The following is a 23962-nucleotide window of genomic DNA, read 5'->3' as shown; positions in this document are numbered from 1 at the left end:
ATACATCAGCTTATGTTACTATATTGGAAAATAAGTGTGTTAACTTTTGTAAATAAATCTGTTTCATCTTTAGGGAAAAAAAACTGAGAAAAGTAGCATATCTATTAATAGTTCTAAATTACTATGCAATCAGTTTTAAATAGAGTTATCAGTGCAATGTTCTTGTTGTATAATTGGAATAATAGAATGTGATTATATGTTTATAATGTTAATTGTATTCTTTCTCTCCCAGATTTTTAAGAAAATTATTTTATAAATGCATCTCTGATTAAGAAAAATAATATGTTTTACCAGATTAGTGATTATATAGAAAGAATTTGTACCCATGTATTATGCCATTTCTAGAAACTGGTGTTGATATGGGCGGACTATATTATGCATCATCATTCACAAGGAAGCTAATAATAACTGATCTGAGAAGAGCTGGAAAAATGCTAGGAACCAAAGAAAAATATTTTTCAGAGAATAATAAAAATGTTTAACTTTTCTTTTCATGAGGAAATTTATGTTGTAAGAACAATAAAAATGCTTCAGTTTATTTATTTAATGTGTTGCAGGTTGAAGCTTGGAACATTTTTCTTAATTATTCAACTGGAGAGCCAATGGAGAAGCTGCAAAGTTTGCTTCAATGCAAGTTCTCCTGAGAAGGTTAATTATTTAAGACTTAATATAGATAATGAAAAATATAATTTTTTAAAAGGATGTTATATTATTTCCACACCAGTCATCATAAATAAACACACAGGGTACTAAGGGAATTTTAAATAATTGAATAATAGAATGATAGGTTTTAGAAGATAATTGATCATTTATATGTAAATTATATAAATGTATTTGACCCTTTCTCCTTTACTACTCCCCACCCCCTCCCTCTGGTAACCACCACACAGTTGTCGTGGGGTTTTTGTTTTCTTATTTCTTTATTTGTTGTTTTCCATTTTATATCCACACATGAGTGAAATCATATGGTTCTTAACTTTTTCTGCCTGACTGATTTTGCTTAGAATAATATAATTTTTAATTAAAATAATATTAACTTATTCAGCTAAATTATTTATTTTCCTAGATCTTAATAAAAAAGTTTGTAATCTGTGTGAGAGTTTACATGTGACCCAATGGATAGTTGGATCTGGTAAACAACAGATGTTGCACAGCATCCAGCCCCATCATTAGCAGAAATTACATGAATTTCACCTTGGTGCTTACACAGGTTTTATTGTGAGCAAGGACTTTTACTTAACAATTAAAAATGAGGATTATATTATATCATGTTATCTTTCTTATCATACTTTACAATAATTATCTAATAAATATTAATACAGTTTTAGATGGTGCAGAATTACATAATTATGTTGATTGTGTGTGTCTTCAAATTCACAAATGCTTGTATAAGCTTAATATGTAAAAGTCCTCATCAATTCACTATCTTTCAGAATCAGTAGGATACGTTTGGCTCATACTCTGAGGTACTCATTAATGCCTTTCATCTAATAATTTTGGTTTCCCCTTTTCTGGGCAAATGTTCCATTGCACTTCTTTGCTCCCTTGGGCTTTGGTAGGGCCATATTCTAAATTCAGGCTAACACAGTATGAACTGACTAAAGAATTTAATCCCCCACTGGTGGGAGCCCTTACAGTACCCCCTTGCTCTCCTGGCATGGTTACCAGTCATCTTCAAGATGGTAGATGCTCCTTCAGTCTGAGTGCCTGAGTATCAACAATGAGCCAAGGTCCCGGGTCAACCTAGGATGGAGACATTGTGTGAATGGGAATGAGATCTCTCTGTGCTGATGCAAGAATTAGTACAGAAAGAAGAGTGCAACCAAGAATAAAAACCTAAAACATGTGCCATTGGCTTGGGGGGTCAAATGGAAGGCAATGAAGGCAATGTTATCGGAACCTGGTGGGGCAGGGGAGGAAAGGCAGTCATGCCAGTTTGTGAGCAGGAATTAAACATAATAAGGAGAAGTTCATGCACTGAGGGACTTCGTGGTTTGAAAACTCTTTCTAAACTCTAAGCAGTAAGCATAAAATTACAAGTGAATGCTTTGTGTAAAAAAGGCCAATTAAAACTCAGTCTTGCATCAAGGAGAGCAGATACTCTCTAATCAAATCTGTCTGAAGAAGGTAATTGAAAAGAAGAAGCCATAGCTCGGAGCCAAACATCACAAAGACTAAGGTCATTTGGAATCATTCAGGTATGGAAGCATAACACCAAATGGGTCAAGTATATTTGAAAATGTAGAAATTTTCAAATTTTACAAAGATAGTAAAGTGTGTACAATTTCCATTGCATAAAGCCATAGGTGGGGGAGATGGGGCCATTACCCTGACCTCAAACACATACATAGTTCTACACTGAGACCCAGGCATATTCTCACTAGGTCAGGTTTTGCTGTTAAAGACTTTTTGTTTTTAGACTTCTGGGATGTTGAGCATTATGGATAAGATATGTGGACATAGACTTCTCTGAGAAAAGTGGTGACTAAGACTTGGAAACAGGAGGAGCCTCTAATGAAAAGCCCTAGATTCTTCACAAATCCCAGGGAGGTACGAGAATAAATTAAGAACCTGATCTCTTTCTTCTCACACAATACTCGCCTGATCCCAGGACCATCAGGGAGGAGAGGCCTGAGGTGAGGATCATGATTTCATGGTTCCCAGGGAGAGCTGGGCTTCTCTGTGAGAAAACATGCAGCACCTTCCCTTAAGTAAATTATGTCTCAGGAAGTCCTGTTGTGTCTTCAAGCTCTGGAAGTACTCTGGGCTGAATTTTTCACAATGTCTGAGGGCAGAACTAATGTCAGTGAAAAAATGAGGACATAGGAGAGGAGAAGCTTTCTTTTGTAGCCCTAAACAAATATTGATAACTGGCAAGGTTTGCATGTACCAGTTGCATCCATTTAAATGGAGATTTAGTTTTAATCCAGGAGCTGACCTTCTAACACACAAGGAAATGCTGCCTTGCCGTGGAATACCAAGACATTCCACTAAATTCCCAGAGTATATTGAGCCAAGAGTAGCCAACTCACCTAAGAAAATCCACTAACAAGGGAGAGGAAGACAATGCACAAGAAGAGCCAACCCAAGTGGGAGTCGCTGAGCCAGACAGCTGACGACCTAGAACAATCAGCTGAGTGCTTCAAATGGAAAGAGAAAATGAGGACGTTTCCTTGGAACATAAATAAATACACACTCTGCAACTCAAATCATTATCTCCTCATTTTAAAATAAATCAATAAATATACAAAAAGCATGGTATTAAGGGAAAAAATGTTGAAGTGCAGTACAGTTAAAACAAATATGTCAAGTCAAAAATAAATACAAGATGAAATTAACAAGGGGTAAGGTGAGTTCCACAAGGAGGAAATGGAACATATGATAGAGTGGCAATAATCGAACAGGTGAGAGAGGGGAAAAAATCCCTGACGGATTCAAGTCTTCATTTTGGATAGGCTCACTAACTTCTCTAACTGTCGATGAAAAAATGGGACACATTTAGAGATACCCTGAAAAATGTTTGTGTTATTTTTGGTAAAGATTAGGTAAGCAGTTCTCAAACATACTGTTTTTGGCACACTAGTAGTTTAGGTTTCAGGAACTCTTTACACTCTTAAATACCAGTAATGACCCAAAAGAACTTTGTGTATGTGCTTTCTATCTATTTATGTTTACTGTATTAGAAAATAAAATGGACATTTAAAAGCAATATAATTATCAGTTTATATTTATTGATACATGTTAGCATAAAGATGTATTTTCATTAAAAAAAAAAATCTGTTTTTTTCCAAAAAAGTAAATTAGTGAGGAGATGTTATTTCATATTTTTGCAAGTCTTTTTTTTAAAAAAATATATCTATTGATTTCAGAGAGAGGAAAGGAGAGGGATAGAGAGATAGAAACATCCATGATGAGAGAGTCATTGATCAGCTGCCTCCTGCACGTCCCCGACTGGGGATCAAGCCCGCAACCCAGGCATGTGCCCTGAATGGGAATCGAACCCCAATCTCCTGGATCCTAGGTCGATGCTCAACCACTGAGCCATGCCCAGCCCAGTTGCAAATCTTCTTAATGTCTGATTTATTAGAAAACAGCTAAGTTAATGTCTGCTTATATAGTCTGTTGTGATACATTACTTTGGTTGCAGCACATGAAAAAAAAATCTGGCCCTGGCAGGTGTGGCTCAGTTGGTGGGTGTCATTCGGTACACTGAAGGCTACTGGTTCCATTCTGGTCAGGGCACATGCCTGGGGTGAGGGCTGAATCCCATGTGCGGGGGTGCAGGAGGCAGCTCATCTATGTTCCACTCTCACATCTGTTTCTCTCTCTCCCTCTCCCTTCCTCTTTTCCTAAAAATCAATAAAAAATATTTAAAAAGGAATGAAAAATAGGACTTTACATAGATGTGCATATGGAAAAGTGAGGATGTTTTAAACCTTTTCAGACTTTTTTTGTCATTACATCAACACTTGATGTGATAATTTCTTAAAGATTAGTTGCTATGTAGAATCTAAATCTATATCAATAAATTTGTGTACTCCTTTACATAAAAATCCATTGGTTTATTTTGTACTTGGAATAAATCTTTTATCCCTGCATTGATCACTTTTGAAAATACTGCCTAATTGCAGATCTTTCAAATAGTTTACATATTTGATTATACACTATCAAAATACACATGCGAGCGCGCGCACGCACACACACACACACAGAGAACACACGCATCCATGACTTATTTTTGAAAAGTTGTGAGTATTGAGAAGCTGCCAGGTCTCATAGGAGGCACACATTTTCCAAAATTCTAATTTTTCCATGAAAGCTCAAATTTTATCATCATCAATAAAAACTGTCAACTGCATTTCTTTTGCCAAATATTCATGCTTGAATAACCATACTTTGATTCTTTCAAGTAAAAATGGTTTTCTATGAAAAAAGCATCAAGTTCAGCTGACAGCTCATGCAATTGCATGAGCGTTTTTGCTGAGGTTGATGATTATATCAGTATGTAGTAGAACTGTTTCATGCATATTTCTTATGCTTTCACAAAGAATACTAAAAAGACATATATCCAAAGGTCAAAGTTCGGTAAATTAATAATAATTATTTTTTCCTGGAGGACATTCTTAAGTGGAACTGCCCTGTTTTTCCCTTGTGAATGCACTGCAGTGAGCAATAAAGTCACAACCTGTACAGTGTGGTGACAATACCCTTACACACCATTTTTTAAGAGAAGTGACTTCTTAGTATTATTTTGAAAAGTGGTTTGATCTCACCAACACCCTGAAAGTGTCTTTGGCACCCTCAGTGGGCCACAGGACACCCTTTGAGAACCACTAGAAAGAAGACTGTGCCCCACAACAGAGCAGAGAAGTTAAGTCATATAGAAGTTTATTCCTCTCCCACTCAGCAGTCTAACTAATTAACCTATAAGGGAAATTTATCTGCTTCACGAGATGAATCTGGAAGCTGGTTTCTGCTGTACTGTGGTTAATGCCATCCTCAAAGACATTGTCCTCATTAGCAGAACTCCCACCCATGGGATGAGAGGGGAAAAAACCCCAACAACCATGGGCAACTCTTTTCTTTGAAGGCATGCAAAATGAAGGATGTACACAACTTTCAAACCATGTTCCATTGGCAGCAACCTGGCTCAGCCTGGTTACCGGAAAAGCTAGAAAAGTAGAAAAGCTAAGCAAGTATATGCCCAGGAGAAAAGAAAGAATAAATTTTGAGTGTGTGTATATGTGTGTCTTGGTGAAAAGAGGGGCGAGACTGACAATCTCCTATGATTTTTGAATTTTGAGAATTTTTTTAAAAATTAGAAGTTTCCTAATAGATGAAACAATTTATTTCTATTTCAAAGAAAAATATTAAAATTGGTAGTTTAAAAATGTCAGTAGATTATTGGGCAAAAAGGGCGAAAGAAGTTTATGGGCACATTAATGATCCTGTTGAGCTGAAAGTGAAACTAGGGACTCCCAATTTTAGTTACCTTGTTGATGGAAAATAATTCAGAAAATGCTCCAAACAACTATAAGTGACTGAAAATAGATGCTTTAAGAGGAGATAAATTGAAAGGGAAAAACAAAAGTTGTGAGTAATGACACTTTATATATAGTTAATCCAGTGATAGCCTGCCTGAAATTTTGTACTATCAAGGCTAAGCAAAAATTGTTGAAATGAAGTATTCGTATAGCAAACAAGCAAATCTAATCTCTTATAAATAGTACATCATTTTTAAAAATAGGTGTGGTGAGTTGGAGCAAAGGGAAATGAAAATGCTCTTCTAAGGTTAAAAGCTCTTAAAGTAAAATATTATTTTTCGTAATGATCAAAGACAATTTGCTTGAAGGACACATTCTTCAAAACACTATAAGCACCAAACCGCGAAGCATTCCTAACATAAGGCCCAATCTATTAGAAGTGCAGGGAGAACTTAATAAAAATAGAACTATACTCAAGGAATGTAATATATCTCTTTCAGAATTAGGAAGATCTTGTAGAAATAAATAAATTAGAACATATCGGAACTGAATACTGTAATAAACTTCACTCAGACAGAAATATCTGATTTTGCATTCTATGAATATTGAATATATATATTTTATATTCTTTTATTGGTATCTGTGGAACATTTACAAAATCAATCATGTACTTGGCTCTAAGGGAAGTATTAAGGTTTTTAAAGAAGTATATATTGCCATAAATTCAATAAATTCAGACATAAATTTTAAAAATATGATATAAAAATTTGAACTACTTTGTTAAATATAAGCAATGCTCTCATAAATAATGTTTAAGTCCTGAATCCCAAAAGGAAATACTTCTGAAATTACAATCATCAGGAAAGTAATGGGAGCATACTTAATAACAAAACTGATGGACCACTAACTTGAAAAGGTCTTAAATGCCTTTATATTCAAAATTGAGTGAAAGTAATTGGGGTAAAGCCTCATCTTGATTAGCCACCTTGGCTGCACTAAGAAGCCTAAAATATTGGCAACTTCCATGAAAGGTCTCTTGCTTATATTACGAGGGCTGCACTGGCTGGGGCTCTTCTCCTGACTAGATGGACTGAATTTGGAAACCCAGGTTGAGGTATCAGTAACTATGTGGAGAATGCCATTAAAAATGGAAATTATAGATTTTAATTATAGATATACATTTAAATAGAAAGTAAATTATTATCAGATAAAGTTAGGTAGAGTATAAGAATAATTACAATCTATTTTTAATTGAAGTATAGAGTCAATGTTAGAATCATTATTAAAATAAGTTAAGTTTTTATATCATCAAAATAATGGTTTTAAAAGGCCATGATCCATTAAGAAGTGCATAAAGGGAGCTTGCCAAAGTCCAGGTACCATTCTTAATAATAGTCTTACATTGCATAGGGATAGAAGAAACATAATACACATAATAATTCTAGACGTTGGAATTAGGCCTCCTTGCAACAATAATGCTTCATTAAAATCCATTTCAAATCTCAGTGACTTCCAACAACCACATTTATTTTTCTACGGTGATGATTAATTTTATGTATTTACTTGTTTAGGCTGCGGTTATTTGGTCAACACTAGTCTAGATTTTCTCTGAGGGTATCTACAGATGTAATCAACATTTATAATCAGTTTAGTCTAAGTAAATCAGATTATCCTCCATGGATGTGGGTAGCCCTTCCAATCATTTGAAATCTTTAAAAGCAAAGACTGAGGTTTCCTAAAGAAGTAATTCTATCTTAAAACTGCCATAGAAATCCTGTCTCAGTTTCTAGCCTGCTGGCCTGCTTTACAAATTTCAGACTTGTCAGCACTCACAAACTCATGAGCCAATTCTTTACAAGAAATCTCTATATTTTTTTCTTTGTCTCCATCTTTCTCCTCTATATATCCTATATATATTCTCTATATGTGCACATATAGGATATATATGCATATATATAGAATAGCCTGTATAAAATATGTAAAATATACCTAGGATATATATGTGTGTGTATGTTTATATATATATATACGCATATATATACACACACACGTATATGAAATATATATGGGATATATATATATATATATATATCTTTGGTTATGTTTTTCTTGGGGTTCAGGTCTATAACACATGAGTTCACCTTAGGCTCTGCTTGAAGGGGCAATAGATTCTTACAAGCCAGCAGAAGGACAGGCAAACCACCACACAATCTCATTTAAAGCCTCTACTTGAATTTTATCTAATTCCATCTCATTGTACAAAGCACATCTCTTGGTCAAAATAAAATCAGAGGGACAGTAAATGCCTACATATGACAATACCAGAATTCATATGACAATTTTTTTGTAAATTAGAGAAAAAAAATAATTCCTTATATCATAATTATTTATAATTAGTTTAGAAATGTTTATAGGTAGATTAAGATGGTAAAATACAATAAGTGATTTATTATTTCAAAAATAATAAATACAAATCACTAATTTCTGTTAATTTACTTTTGGGGCAGTCTATTTTATGTTAAATTACACTGAAATACCAGAACAATTGTTAGCATTTGGAAGGTGGCTGAAGTATTGATTGACAATACTTCACAATTTTTGTATTGAAAATGATCAGCTCATATGAAATGTACTCAATATAAAATGACCCCTGCCCTTGGGGTCTTGGTCAATGTAATAAGTTCCAGGGGTACCAGTAGTTCTTCCGATAATCAACATAGTCTGAAGCCAGTCTATATTCATTATGACCCAAGGAGGAGAGTTCGAGTGACCTTTACTTTTTCCCAGTCTATGAGGAGGACAGGTTGCCATGTCCAGTGCCATGATGGACTCAGGGAACACTTGTAGCCGTGGCCGGCACAGGCTTGATCAGCAAGTTGGCCTCATCTGCATTCACCTGCGAACACCAGTGTGAGTGACTCAGACCGCTCAGGCTATAGTTATAGTCATGGCCCCAAAGAGGGGTATTTGTCTGATGGTCTGTGCACTTCCAAGCGGCAGACCAGGTGGCTGTGTCATTGACCACAGCCCAAGTGTTAGTAAGAGAACCCCTAGGGTCCTTCGGAGCATTGTTTCAGGAAAGGGAAATGACTTCATTCATGCCCTTGCGCTGAGTGGCTCCTAGTGGTTGGCCTTCCCGAGCTCTCATGGAGGCTGGATTGCCACTACCACCCAGATGACATGAGCCACTTTGATCTTAACCAAGCCACCAGCCAACCAGGCCCAGGCATTTAGGAAAATCTCCAAATCAAGGGCCGTAGAGCCAGTGGTTTTGCTTTGGAAAGCAGAGTGACGGGTGAAGCTTCCCCCCACATGAAACTGCTACTTTCTCATGTACAACTGAGATGATGCTACTTTTTCATGTACAGCTTGTCTGTGCTCTTAAATATAGAATTTCTGTTTCCCACTCAGGAGCATTGGACCCTTACCTTGTTAGTTGTTGAATCCGAGTCCACTCACCTCTAAATGGGCTCAGTGAGTCAGGGGTTGTTTCAATAAAGCAGGTTAATAGCTGCCTCTTTTTTTTTTTTTTTTAGGTGTTGTACTTGAGGGCTTCATCCAGGCAGGTGGTAATATTTTCCTGGGAAATAGCTTCCTGGAATTTTGGCAGCAATTACATCTTTAAAGCTGTGATTCCTCTTTCTCCCCTGAGATTCCATGTTATTTCTGCTGGAGCAGCCTGGAGGAGACAGAAGGCCCCTCTCTGCAGGACTACAGGTGGTGTCCCTGAACTGGGAGAATTCTCTCTTACATTTAACGGATAGGAAGGGCACAGGGTAAACAACAGCTCAGTACACCTTTGGCAATGAAAATATACAACAAAAGTTCTTTAAATATGTCTTTGGGCCCCACAACAAGACCACTTGAATGTCTCTTCACTGGGCAAAATCACTATTAATTGAATCTGAGCATTTTCCCCCCAATAAGAACACAGACCACATTTATAAAGAGATTTATTTGAAAGATAGACATACCCTGTTAGTTCTGTTTCTCTGATTGATATAAATAGATAAATCAAGTGCCTGATTGTTATCATTTTCTGTCTCTCTTTCTTGCACAACACAATGCCTGATACATAGTATGTATTCAACTTCAGTAAGAAGTTGGAGAGCATGGGACAGCTTTTAGGAACTAAAAGGATTTATGATGTTGGAGATGCAAGCCTTACAGTTAGTTCTGCATCGTTGTGAGCTCCTAGACTCAGCATAATTCTTCATATCCATCTATAATGTCCAGCACATAGTATGTACCAAATAAATATTTTTGAATGCTAAATCTATTATTTAGTGAGTAGTAAGGGAATTATGAGCAATCATTGTCATTCTTTCCCCCTAGAACACAATACATTAAAGATGAAAGCAAGATTATACATCTAAAAGTCTAAGAAAGAGTCGAGATCATAAAACTATAAATGCAAACAGCAACAAATATTATTTATGGAAAACAAGATTCTTCATAACAGTTTCACAAGTAATGTAATATCATTTACACAATTTATAAATTATAATAATTAAATTACCTAACTGAAATATGTCATTTCTTTATAGTAAATTATTTAATATTAAATATCATTGTGTGTAATTCTCAAGTGAACCCTCCATTTATATGGTATGTAACAAATCTGTTCCAAATGTAGATTAGTATCACTCTATCCTTTTAGAATACGATTTTGAGGTAAGGATAGAAGTTTTGAAAGTAACTTAAATGATAAAGATATTTTAAATGCCTTTTTTTTTTTATATATTTGTCCACCACGTGATTTGCTGCATTAAGAATATGTTCCAGTAACATCATAATACCTATACAAATGATCCTTTTACTCTCTTCTACTAGCCTTTTCATTTTTCCTTTAACCCAGACAATTATATGCGAATAATGGTTTCTATTTTATTCAACTACATTGCTCTCTAAAATCAGGTCTGAGTAACTTATTTCACCAAACATCTTTCTTCAAAAATTGACAATTGAACCAATATTAGTGTGCTGTGGATTTTCCTAATAATAATATGGTTCACCATTAAGTTAATTGTTATTCCTTATCACAATCATTCCCAAATAATTAATTTCTTATTTATTTGCTAAATGATAGTAACAAATGGTACTTGAAATAATTTCAACACTATTATTTTCTTTGAGCTTCTAATTAAAAATATATGAATTGACTTGTTATTTTAATTTTTTACATTGAACATCTATAGCAAAATAAGCAACTTTCCTTGGAATTAATTCCAAACTTTATACAAGTGTATAGCAGAAATTTCCACCTAAAGTTTCTGAGATAGCAATTTTGGAAGAGTATATTTATAATTAGTTATTTTTATTAATTTTTTTCATTTGCTGCCTATTGATACACCATCAACAACAATAACCACTAAAGAACTTCCATAAGAGCTTCTAAAAGTAAGTGGTATTAAATTTGATAAAATGAGAATTCACTTTCAAAGTCAGTAACTTAAAAGTAGCAAATGTTTTGTTGTGAACGTGTAACTGTTTTTCTTGTGATAAGAAAATGGAAAGTTGTAATATCTTCTATTTGGAAATTACAGACTGGATTGTGTTTTGCATAATATGGGACACTTGATTAAGCTATACCTTTGGTGAAATTCATACCTGATGTGGCTTCCCTATTTTGAAAGGAAACAGCTGTTTTCGGAATGTTCCTGTGGTTTTATGAACACAGTGTTTCCTTTATGAGACAAAGTAGATTCCAATGAGCTCCCTCCACTCCCTCCAGAAACAAATTTCTCACATGTTCTGTAACTCACTATTGCTTGATAAATGTTATATTGCAGATTACTCTAGGTGTTATGCCTGGGGCTCCTTAAGTGCTGCCATTTGCTTGTTTATTTTCTTTTCGGGCTAGGGAATAGCTTTATGAACTCCAAGCCATAAAGGAGAGCAACAGAGTGGGGAGAAAGACATTTGGTATAATACTTTGTTGACTGAAAAGGAAATTGGATTTTACCTATTGCAGAGGAGGTCACAAATTTTGTTAAATGGGCTAAAGTATACTTATTTAATAAGACGTGGGCCCAAAAATAGGAGAGTTTTTTAATCCCAGGCCACCAGCAAATGTGCAATAACATATTTTTTACACAAATTCCACATTTGGAAACCTTAAAGTTTTTTTATAACTTTGATGGCTTGTTTTACATATTGGTTTTCAGCCTTCCTATATGGATAAAGTACACTTATTTAAACACAGAATTTCTTCTGTGGGAAGTTGAGTTATTTATATTTGACATAAATTTCTGGAAGTGATTGATAAAGTTGTTAATATGTATTAAGCCAATGTTGAAAGGAGTATGTTGTTAGATGTATGTACACAGCGCTTACGCTGACAAGTATTCCAATTTAGTCATTTTCTGAATTGCTTTCAGAATCACTTTCTATGCTTCAGATGAACTTCATAGAAAGCTGAGAACAGAAAATGAACTAAATTTAGAATACTATAGTAAGTTCCATACATTTTGAAATCATATTCCAAAATGTAACGAAATAATATTTTCTCATCTTGAACGTGTTTCTATTAATAGCTGTAGATGCCTATTGCCTATGAAGTTGCCTATATATTCATTATAAATATATTATTATCTTCATTATAATTTACTCAAAATTTTCTAAGGTTATATTTAAAGACATTTGAGGAAAATCATCTAGCAGGAAAATATGGATATGGGAATTTCAGAGTCAATAAATGAGTATATATGCCTAAAACTGAAAAAAATAACAAATGTGGGATGACTAACAGTGCCTACTTCTTACTAACTTCATAATACATCATTACAAGTGCAGGTTTTCTCTTTCAAGATAGTGCGAAGAAGTATGAGTGAGAAAATAAATATTTTGAGACTAAAATTTCAAAACAAAATAGTGGTTGAGTATAAACACACTTCTTAAGGAATTAAATGGCATGCTGGATGATATAAAATTATGTGTCCTATGAAGGTCTATCTAATTTGAAGTTGCCTATATTACATTTCTCACGTTGTCCCCATGAGTTCCAAATTACTTGGGCCATCCTTTATTTCAACAACCCCATTACAAGTTCCAGCAACTCACAAACCTGGGAAGTCAAACAAACCACTTTTCTATCGTCATCATTTCTTGCACTCCTATTTCAGCTTGTACATTTTCCAAGCCATCTGGGGACTCTTGGAAGAGAATTTGGTAACATCTGTTTCCATCGAAATCCATCCCACAGCTTTGCCTGCTGCCTTGTGGGTTCTAATGGTTCTCTGCTGCTCCAGCTGCTCTCCCCCCCTCCCCCCGCAAAAGTCACCACCTCTTTACCTCCAGCACCTGTCAAGGCCTGTCACCAGCACACAGCCGGGCCTATGAAGGCCTGTGTTCGTCCAGTCCAGTGGTGGTTCTGCACAGCCCAACAAAGGAGTCTTCAAAATGGGCGCGTCTATCTTAGATATTTGCTGCTCCTGACACAGGAACCCCGTCACGGGGGCTGGAATGATGTTCATTTTCTACAGCGCCCTTGCTTAGCTCCTCTCTCTCTACCCAAAACCTCCTTCTCCAAATTCTTCTCTCTGGTTCAATGCCCTGAAACTGTTCTTTGAAGCCCATTTTGGGGAAACACCAAATTCCCACTAATTTCTTTGTTTAAAGCTCTCCACTTACATGATCCTTGAAGAAGTCTATATTTTTATCAAAATGCACTTATTAAGAGCATTATTTTATTCTTACAGATATCAATTAAAATACATTTTTCTGTTATACTTTTTAATGGATTCATAATTCATTTTAAAAAAATCAAATGTTAGAACCAACGTGTATAAGGTATTTGTTGACAAATGAAAGGCAGCTATAAAATGTTCAAAAATCTCTTTATGATAGCATTCATAATGGGAAGGGCCTGGGGTGGGGTGGAGGCTGGGTGGAGACGGGTAAAGGGGGAGAGATGGGGGACATCTGTAATACTGTTAACAATAAAAAAATATTAATAGCAACACCTGTTAGCTGATGTTCACAACCAGGTTAAATTAGATATTTTGTACACTAACTTACCTAAGCTAAGTATACTTTTTGTTAAAATCAAATACAGTATTGTTTTGGGTAAACAACTGTCAGGCTGAAAGGTTTAGCATATTTTTTTGGTATGTGTTATATTTCTCATGGTTCTAGATGTCAATATCAATTTCCAAGATTTTGTTAAACTTTTAAAAAGACAAGCTATTGTTAATTCACAAAATGACACCTAAAAGTGCATAGCTACTTTTTCGGGGGGGCTTTTAATTCCCCCCCCCTTGACCCCAGGCCAAGTATTCTTGGAAGACGTACTCACACCTCCAAATCTATTTAGTTTCTCCCTGTATTCCAGGAACCAGCCATTTCAGCATGGGACAGATCCAGAGTGTGTCCCATGGTGTGAGAGGGGTTATAATGGAAAGAGGCCACGATGACTGAACTCTCTGTGTGTACTGCATATTTAAAAGGGCCTTTAACTAGTTGACTTCTGTCTGCAGTTACCTCCAATGGTATTTGCAAAAAATAGGCTGTATTTTGGATTTACAGAAAAATTAAGAAGACAGTACAAAGAGTGGAGAGGGGTAAAGGGAGAGAAATGGGGGGGACATCTGTAATACCTACCCTATGCCCAGTTTTGCCTATTACTAACATTTTCTATTACTGTGGTGCCTATGTTACAATTAACAAACCAATACTGATACATTAACTAAAGACTATTATTTATTCATATTATTACCTTCAAGAGTATTTTACCTTTATAAAATGTATTTGAATTTCCAAGGAGTTAAACTGATTTAAGTTATAATGATACTACTAATTTCTAAATAGAAAGTTGTCAATATTTTATTTTTTTCTTCAAAGTAAAGCATTTTAACCATATTGATTGTTCTCAGAAATACTGGCCTATATTTTATCTTTAAATATGATTTTGAAATTATAAAAACAGCCTTTCAGAATCTGAAAGAGAAAATTTAAAAAGCATCTTGAGAACGGATACTGAATTTATTTTTAATTCTTTCCAAAAGTTAAAGTGTTTCTACTAATTAAAGAAGCCAATCCAAGAAATATTATATTATATAAAGATCCTATTTCCTACCTCTTAAAACCATTAATTAGATAAAGTATTAATTGAATACTATATAGGTGAACATATTTAACTGTGGGGGGAAAAATCTGTATTACCTGATTTTAAAAAGTGCAGTTTTAATTTCATATTTTCAATTCTATTCTGAAACTGCAACAGAGATTACTATGTGCTATGAACTCAATGTTTGTTTCCCCCCAAAATCCATATGTTGAAGCCCTAACCCCCAACGTGATGGTATGTGGAAAGGGGGCCTTTAGGACATTATTAGGTCATGAGTGTGTAGCCCTCATGAATAAGAAGAGACAGAGAGGTAATCTCTCACCTTTGTGAGGATGCGGCAAGAAAGCAGGCCCCTCTGCAGACCAGGAGAGTGAGCTCTCACCAGGAGAAGAATCAATGACACCTTGATCTTGGACTTCCCAGCTTCCAGAACTATGAGAAATAAAATGTCTACTGTTCAAGCAACTCAGTCTATGGCATTTGTTAGAGCAGCCCAAAGTGACTAAGACCGTCAGTGTCCAAAGAATATTAGTGCTTTCTTCATTTATTCCTCCATTAGTTATGTGACAAAATTTGAGACAATTTGTTGTCACCCAAATTTATTTACAATCAAGGGAAAAATGGCTGTAACCTTCCATGAGTGTTTTAAAATCAAAATGAGCACACTGCTGTGATGTGCTGGGCAAACCGTTTTTTCAAAGTACTTAGAATTTGACTTATTAATACGTGTTGGTAAAGTGCATGTGATCAACTTCACATTGTTAAACAGTCATAAGCCTGCGGATCAGGGAAGACACGTGTCTTAATCCATCGCTGAATATATTATATTACGGAATTCAAGATATGCTTGAACTGGCAGATTCCACATGGCATTTATAATTTCAGTTCATTAAAATGATAAAAAAAAGAGTGAAGGCGATATTCAGGAGGAATAAAGAAGACAACAAGCTCCCGGATGGTTGTCAGTGACAATATCATATCCAACCCTTGTACCCTAGATACTTTTCTCACTTTGCAGATGCTAGTATCAGTTAACCATTTTAAGACATGAAATAATTTTTTAAAAACTGGAAATGTACAAGACATATTTATGGAATGCTTTCTGTTTTTTTAAAAAGTTCTCTTAAAAAGAACATTAAGTTCAGAAATGTAAAGAGTGTGGAAGGAAGTCCAGCAATCTTATTAACAGCGTTGGACTCCAAGACAGATGGTTGGAGGAAGTGGAAATAAACATCCCAGAAAAATCTCCCCCTTGCGCTTTTCCTGTTTTAGTTTTGCAAATTTCGTTTGCTTCTGGTTTTGTTTTTTCTTACTGCGAGACCACACCCACAGAAAGTGCAAAAACATGTAAGTGTAGGCTAAAAATAACTCTAAACCACACCGCTCAATAGTATCGCCTATGGAGAGATAAGATGTGGCCAGTCTCCCAGAAGGCTCTGGGTTCCAATCACCTTACACATTTTCCTTCTCAGAAGTAACCATAAACCTGACTTTGTTGACATGCATTTCCTTGCTATTCTTTATAGTTTTATTTCCTCTGTTTTGGAACTTAACCTAATAATAGTAGAGGTTCTCTTCTGTGTCTTACTTTATGTTCAAAATTTTCTGAAACACTTAACTATGTGTTTTCATGCAAAATTTCTCTGTTTCCAATGGCTAAATGCTTTCATAATGTTTGAAAATACAGTTTAGCTGTATATTCCGTTGTTGATGGAGATGTGTGTATATATGTAGTTAGGTTGGGAAGCAGATGTCTTGCAATCTATTTCTCTCCAGGAAAGAAAGAAGGCAGATGCCACAGTCTTATTTTCATGGAAATATGCTTATAATAGAAGTTCTGATATATAAACTGATGATTTTGCTCAGAGACGAATCCTTATGCAAGGGATGCTTTTGGCCAGATGTGCCTGGTTTAGAATTGCTACTCTAAGTGAACCTGGTATCTGTGCATTTATCAAGAATGGTTCCTGGGAAAATTTTAGATGAGATGTGTATTTGGATCTAAAATAAAAGTGGTGCATAATCTAAAGTGCTCCCTCTTGTGAGGTGCCTGTTATCTTCATTTAGAGACCTCACTCATCTCACTCTCAACAGTCAACACGTGTCTGATGAGGAGAGTGTCTGGAGAGCTGTGCAGATTCTCCTGGATTTCTCTATGGCTTCTCCTGGGCCCTATGATTGCCTGTATCCTAAAATTCTCTGTAAAATATGTTATTGGGTAAGGTCTTTGATTTTAAAAGTCTGATAGTCACAGTCCTACCCTTTATGTTACTCAAGAGTAGACACTGCTCCTGAGCCCTCACATGCACTTTCCAGATGCTGTAGTTAGCTGACGGCGACTCGACTCACAGTGCTCTCTGCTCTGCAGAATTGCTCTTGGCTGAAGGGAGCCACTTTGCCGGGAGAGGTACCGGCGTGAAACTGCGTCCTAGGGCCACCCTTTAGCTTCTCACTCACCATATTCTCTTGAAACTCTGCTCCATACTCAGCCTTATAAGCTCTCCTCTCTCTTCCTTCTGCCCTTCCCCTAATGATTATGCAGAAAAATGATCTTTTCTGACTTTGTCCACCTTTAATCCAGCTTCTCATGTTTGTTTTGGTGCATAAGGCTTGCTCGTATTTTTAAAGCTGGGTCACGAGTGATTGGTATTAACCGGGTAGTTAACAGTGGTTGGTGATTGTATAATACTGTTGTGTATTTCTTACTCATGCATTTTGCTTACTTTTTTATCAGGGTCCTCATGTTTTCAATATTTTGTAAGAAACCTGCCTATAATAAAGACTTCAATGATCATGCTGTATATCTCAGAGGTAGCCCTTCATTCTCTACCTCCAATGACCAATTTTAAATGTTATATTTCACCCTTTCTCTTCTTTTAGTTTCTACATATGTAAGTATATTTAAGCTTGAATTCATGTAGAAGGTGGCCCACCAGTATCCCTGTGTTCCCCTATATTCTCAGCCTTCCCTGCAGTTAGGCTGACTATGGATTTGTTCTGGTTAATAGAATGAATGAACTAGCACCCATCACTTCCAGGTGCTTCAGTGAAGGACAGTTATCTGAAACGGTGGGACCACGCACAGAAGCGGCCCAGGGAAGAGCCACCTGATGCGAAGCACACTGGCAGCCACAGCCTTTGGTGGCTGAGGCAGGTGCTTCTCACTCGGGTTTCAGGCGTAGACTGGCCCTCAGATTTGACGCCTGTAGATTAGCGGTGAACCTGTGGGGGGGCAAAACCCCACCGGAGTGAATTTAAGCCAACTTGGGGAGTAGTTTAGAACTTCTGCAGGACATCTGGCTGTAAAGAATTAAAATCAGTCTGGAGGACTTGGAACTAATTATGGGAGTACGAGCCTTTGATGGAGTCCCTATTTTCAAAGTATATAGTTTTTGAAATTTAAATAAGACTGAACCTTATGTGATTTTTCATTAGTGATAAATATAAGGCATACAATTTGACACCCAAGACAATTTCAAATAGTTATTTCTCACTTGTATTTCTATAACCTCTGGGTTCTAGTACAACTGTTTTTTACCGTCTTAATTAAAGATAAGTCTTATTTCTTCCCTTGGTCACCTTTCATTTTATGCAAACAATTCTGCTGAATCACCCAGCTTTATTTAATTTTATAAATGTGACTAAGTAACTTTGTCTTGATCCCTGAATAGAATTAATCTTTTTCTCACGCTTCCATGACTCAGATTAGGATAAAAGTTGAAGCGGCCGCCACTTGTCCGTTTCCATTTCACTGTCTATACGGAGGATGATGGCAGAGGATCACTTACTACATAGGTAAGTTTCATTTCTTCCTGGTACCAGCCCTAAACTATTAGATAAATATCTCTTTACAGGCTTCATTTTCTGTTTAACTTCTTTTTTTTTTCCTGTTAGAGGTTAGCGAATGTATCTTACTTAATTTTTTCCACCCTTAATATTCTAAGCCACTGCCTATCATATAAGAAGAGTTTTATCCATGTTGAATGGGACGTCTAGATATTTTTGTTTTAGCCTGGGTGAACTCAAGCTTACACTGATAATGAGAAAAGGAATTCTGGATATTATGAAATAGAGATGCAAATGAATTGTTCTTCGGATACTATTAAGTTAATGGATTCTAATAGAAAAAAGTAGCAAAATTGCCACTGAGAATATCGCTGGTTGCTATTAGTCTCACATTAGCCAAAACACAACAAAAACAAAATAAAAAAATTTTGTAGGCTATAATTTTGCTCAGACGTTCTTTTCAGCAGTTTATCATAATGTGAATAAATATAAACTGATGAAGAAAAATGTCAATAACATTTAAATAAACTAGCAAATTGTGTATTATAGTACTCAAGCAATGTATCCAAATGTACAAAAATGTTGCCTACTTGGTCACAACCCTTCCCCCTTTTTTGCAAATGAGAGCACAAAGTCCATCAAAGTCACCAGCAATTCCTACCAGACCACAGGGACTGGAAACAGCCCACAGACAGAAGATTGTGTTCAGTCATTTCTCTCCTTGAACGAGTATTAATTCTTCTCAACATTCTTTAAAATCTTAAAAAATAATAGGCTAACAGTTTAGGAAGAGAGAAAATACATTTTTGCATAATTTGCGTGCGTGGAATTATGTCTGTGAGAAAGGAAAATCGATGTTACAAACCTGATAGCTTGGTTTAGAGAGACAAAAAAAATTTGTTTTTTCAGTTCTGTTGTATCATTACTATAAAACCTTGATAAAACATAATAGTGCATATATACTCACTGCATTGATTGCTCTTTATTAGACTATAATGTTTTACAGATGCTATAGGTTAATTTTGTCCATGTTTTAACTTTAGAACTATAATTAATTGACTCCTTCCCTATCTCTGTGGGCACAGGTGTTCCTGGATACACAAATGAAATACTGTGACTAGTTTTATAATTGAAAGCAAATTTCTCAACAATGAAATGCTCAGGAACCCTGAGTAGAATAACAGTTACTTTGTGAAAAACATAATTTTTAATATATCAGGAGGGAGGGTGGATGAAAAGACTGTTGTAGAGATTGTGGAATCTAGTGTATGACAGGGTTTCACTGGAATGGAATTTAGGCAGATGCAAGAATGTTGAAGGAAGAAATGTCTTTAAACACTTCACAGCAGTATGAAAAAAACAATAAAATGAATCTCAGTCAAATGATACATCTCTCAACGTGAAAAAATAAGCCAGGGAATATATCAATTGTGCAAATTTTTTTGTTTTGTTTTGTTTTGTTTAATTTGGGTTGCTGGTTGCTTGACTCTGCTCCATACATCAGTTCTTGATGAAAGTTTGAGCGTTTCAGTTCAGATACCTCAAGGATTTAGAAAATTAGTGGCTCCCTAAAGAATAAGTGTGATCCCAATAAATGGTGGAAGGAAGGACATCCAAAATGGACTTCATGAAAATGTAGCCTCCACTTAACATCGTTTTCGTGTATCAAAAAGAGCTAGAAGCTTTTTCTAGAGTGTCTCTGCTTCTTGGTGGTGGTGGTGGTGAGGTGGAGGCTCATTTTCCCCTTTGAGCTTTTTCTTCATGTATCTTTGCTTCACTTGGAAAAATTCACATGCGCACAAAAGATTTGGATTGCAACATGATGGCTTAATTCCAGTGATAAAATATACTACACATTAGCAACACTACTTTAGAAAATTCACCATACCAGGAGTTTTTTGGTCTGTTACCAAAGTTCTATAAGCCAGGTTATTATTATTATTATTATTATTATTATTATTAATTTAGCTTACAGAGCTTATGGGCACACATTGTTTTTCTTCTACTTGTACCTGCACCTGAATCTGGTAGGTGAGACATTTTTCTGTAACACCCTGCTGATAATTAGAGAATTGGAGAATGGGAACATTCTGCACTTTAACTAGGATCTACACAGGTGTGAACCAGCTATCAGAATCCTTCCTCAACTTGTTGAAGTGTCCCTATATTTGGAAGCTATATTTCATTGATTTTTGCCTTGGATTTACAGCATTTTTAATCAAAGGTAAATGGAGCATTCGAAAGGGAAAGGCACATCGCAAGGAGCATAATTGTGTTAGTGAAAGGATTCTAAGGAAAACAACAAAGTTCAATGTGCTGTTTCCTGTAACTCTAGCCAGTTTATTAGGGTATTTTTCAGGATATAGCAGATTCTCAAAAACAAAACTAAACTAAACATAAATTCCTCATAAACAGGGCATAATGACAATAGGGGCAATGTGAGAGCTCCACAGATAATATCAATATGTAGTAAAATATATTATTTTGAATAAAGAAAGAAACAAACAAAAAAACCCCAAGAGGCAGGACATAACACTCAACAAAGTAGTACAAAATGAAACCAAAGAAAAGTTTGAGAACTATATTTAAGAGGCAATCACAAAGAAATTATAAAAACACAGCACCCAAAATAGAATCTCAAAAAAGGTATTTTTGTCTAAGAACCAAGACTAAAATCCGGCAGGTTTTCAGAGGGGAAGGCACACAGATGGAGAGAGCATGTTTCCAAGGTGGCAGTGATTTGAATATACTGACTTTTCGTACTCTACACTTTCATGCCTGCTGCTTCCCGAAGCCTCTTGCTCTCTGTACCCCACTCCACCTTCTTGGATGCCGGGGGTGCTCGTCCACTTTTTCTTTCACTGTTTTCCTGAGTTTGCAACATCACTTTTGAAAGTATGAGTTAGGCACACAATATAGTTATGAAGTTCTGGTTTGGTGATTTTCCCCTGTCTTTGCAGTAAAATATAATTCACCAGGCAGCTGCTATTCTCCTCCCCCTAGTTGTCACCGCTGAGGGTCTTTAGGAAGCTGTTGTAAATGTCCTTGAAGGAGCCTGTTTTTCTGAGGCATCCCGAGATATCCTAATGTTGAGATATGAGTGTTTCATACAAATGGAGTTTGCCCAGTTTATTAGATTTTGCAGAATATCTTATTGCAAAACTGAAGTGTGATTATCATTATTGTTATGGCTGAGAGTGATTTTGTTTATGTGTCTGCCTCCCTGATCCCTGGGTGTTATATACTCCTACGGTGTTTTGTAATCTTTAAGGACAGCATTTTCATGAAATAAATTTAAACAGACTTTGTTGTACTTAGGAGAAAACAGGGTATTATTTGTGATTCTTTTAATGTGAAAGAGCAGAAAATGCAATAACTATTATGCTATAAACTTGATTTTGGTAGTGAACACTCAGTGCAACCTACAGGTGATGTATCATAGAATTGTACACTTGAAATGTATATAATTTTATTAACCGATGTCACCCCAATTAATTTAATTTAAAAACCTGAGCCAACAGATCAAAAGCTGGTGAATATTTCTATTAAAATATAATAGCCAAGGGAATGCATACATATGTGTTGGAAATTTTGTATTATAATAAAGACTAGGAGAAAGAATTGCTAAGCCAAAGAACAGAGCTATTAAGACTGAAATGTAGCTGTCGGCAATCCTTTTCTAACCTATCTGAGGAAAGAATGAGTATCTCCAGGCATACAGTTTCACATCAACTTTATTTCACACTTAGCAGAGAATATCTAGATTATTAACAGGATAACTATTGGAATATATAAGGCCTTGTAGCAAAAATCATATAGGCAACAATTATACATGGTTTTAATTAAAATTTTAACTGAAAATGTGCAGCATCCCGTCTTATTTAAAGACAGAACCTCCACTCTGTTGTATTGATGATCCATGTCATTCCAGATACATCTGGCAAGGGTTGCTTTTTAAGCCAGCAGAGGACAAGAGTTTAAATGTCTTAATCCTGTTTATATCCATGAACAAATCACCTTAGCTTTGTCGAAGATTTGATTATTTTAAGAGACTTGGAGTGATAGGAAGTACTCACACACACATATACAGCATGCACACAGCTTTTGAAAAAAAATAGATTTTCAATGGGATAAAAGACAATCTAAACCCTGCAAAAGGGAGGAAGTAAAATTATATTTAATTTATTAGGAGTTATACTCCTCTTTCTCTTCTTTACTCACTGTGTGTGTGTGTCCATGCATGTCTTGTGTGCACAATTATTTCAAACAATATGAGAGCAGAAAATGAAAAGTCAAAGTCTGCTTCATTGATATTTCAGACCCTTTGTATCACCTGTGATTCAACGAATGAACGCCTCTGCTTCTTCAGTTATCAACTTTTGGCATTATCTGTTGGTGACCTTTTGTGAGAGATAACAACATTTATCTCAGAATATAATTCCCGAGAAGGACATTCTGCTTCATTGCCAACAACAGTAAGTGACATTATTTTCAACTGTTTTATTACTTATCTCAATGGCCTTAAATATTATATGTAAAGTTGTTTTTACTGACCCATCAATTTTAATCAATGTCTTGAAGAAATTTAACCTTTACTTTTTTTTTATTGGTTTTTGCAATCTCTCTGTGCACTATATATTTATCTATATTTTTTAAAAATTAAGAATTATTGCACTTAAATTCTTTTCTTAAAGTGCTTTGACTAGTGGATGATGCCATAGTTGAAAAACAAAAACTAGTCTTTGTAATATTATGACAGTATATTTATTGTATAAGGCACAGCCAAGTTGTGCAATTACAACTGGATAGAAAAATATGATTTTATGTCACTAAACCCGTATCACTTGATGGAGAATATCAATAGTAAAAAGGAAAGTCAGTGGGAGATAGAAAACAAAGATATATTGTCATAAGAGGCAAAAAAGAGACATACTACAGTTAGTTCAAAATATAAGCATAATTTTAGCTGTAGTTTACTTGTAGATTCCCTTCCTCGGTTGAAGGCTATTCCCTTATATTCCTATTTTGTTGTTCTTTTCATCATGAATGGATGTTAAATGTATCCTAATATCTATTTTTTTGCATCTGTGTTGAGGTTCATATGGTTTTTCATTTTCAGTCTGTT

General features: G+C 35.5%; 1 long non-coding RNA gene across 1 annotated transcript; it reads left to right on the top strand.

The window, feature by feature from the left end:
• The first annotated feature begins 9664 nt into the window (after nt 1–9664).
• Nucleotides 9665–23274, top strand: LOC107545919 (uncharacterized). Its single transcript, XR_001604078.2, has 3 exons — nt 9665–9701; nt 18756–18846; nt 23157–23274. It is a non-coding gene; the product is annotated as an uncharacterized LOC107545919 (long non-coding RNA).
• Nucleotides 23275–23962: the final 688 nt, after the last annotated feature.

This window comes from Miniopterus natalensis, chromosome 3, assembly GCF_054644295.1.
Source record: "Miniopterus natalensis isolate mMinNat1 chromosome 3, mMinNat1.hap1, whole genome shotgun sequence".
Taxonomy (NCBI): domain Eukaryota; kingdom Metazoa; phylum Chordata; class Mammalia; order Chiroptera; family Miniopteridae; genus Miniopterus; species Miniopterus natalensis.
The sequence above is the reverse complement of the archived record's forward strand: the minus strand, read 5'-3'. Positions and strand labels throughout refer to the sequence as shown.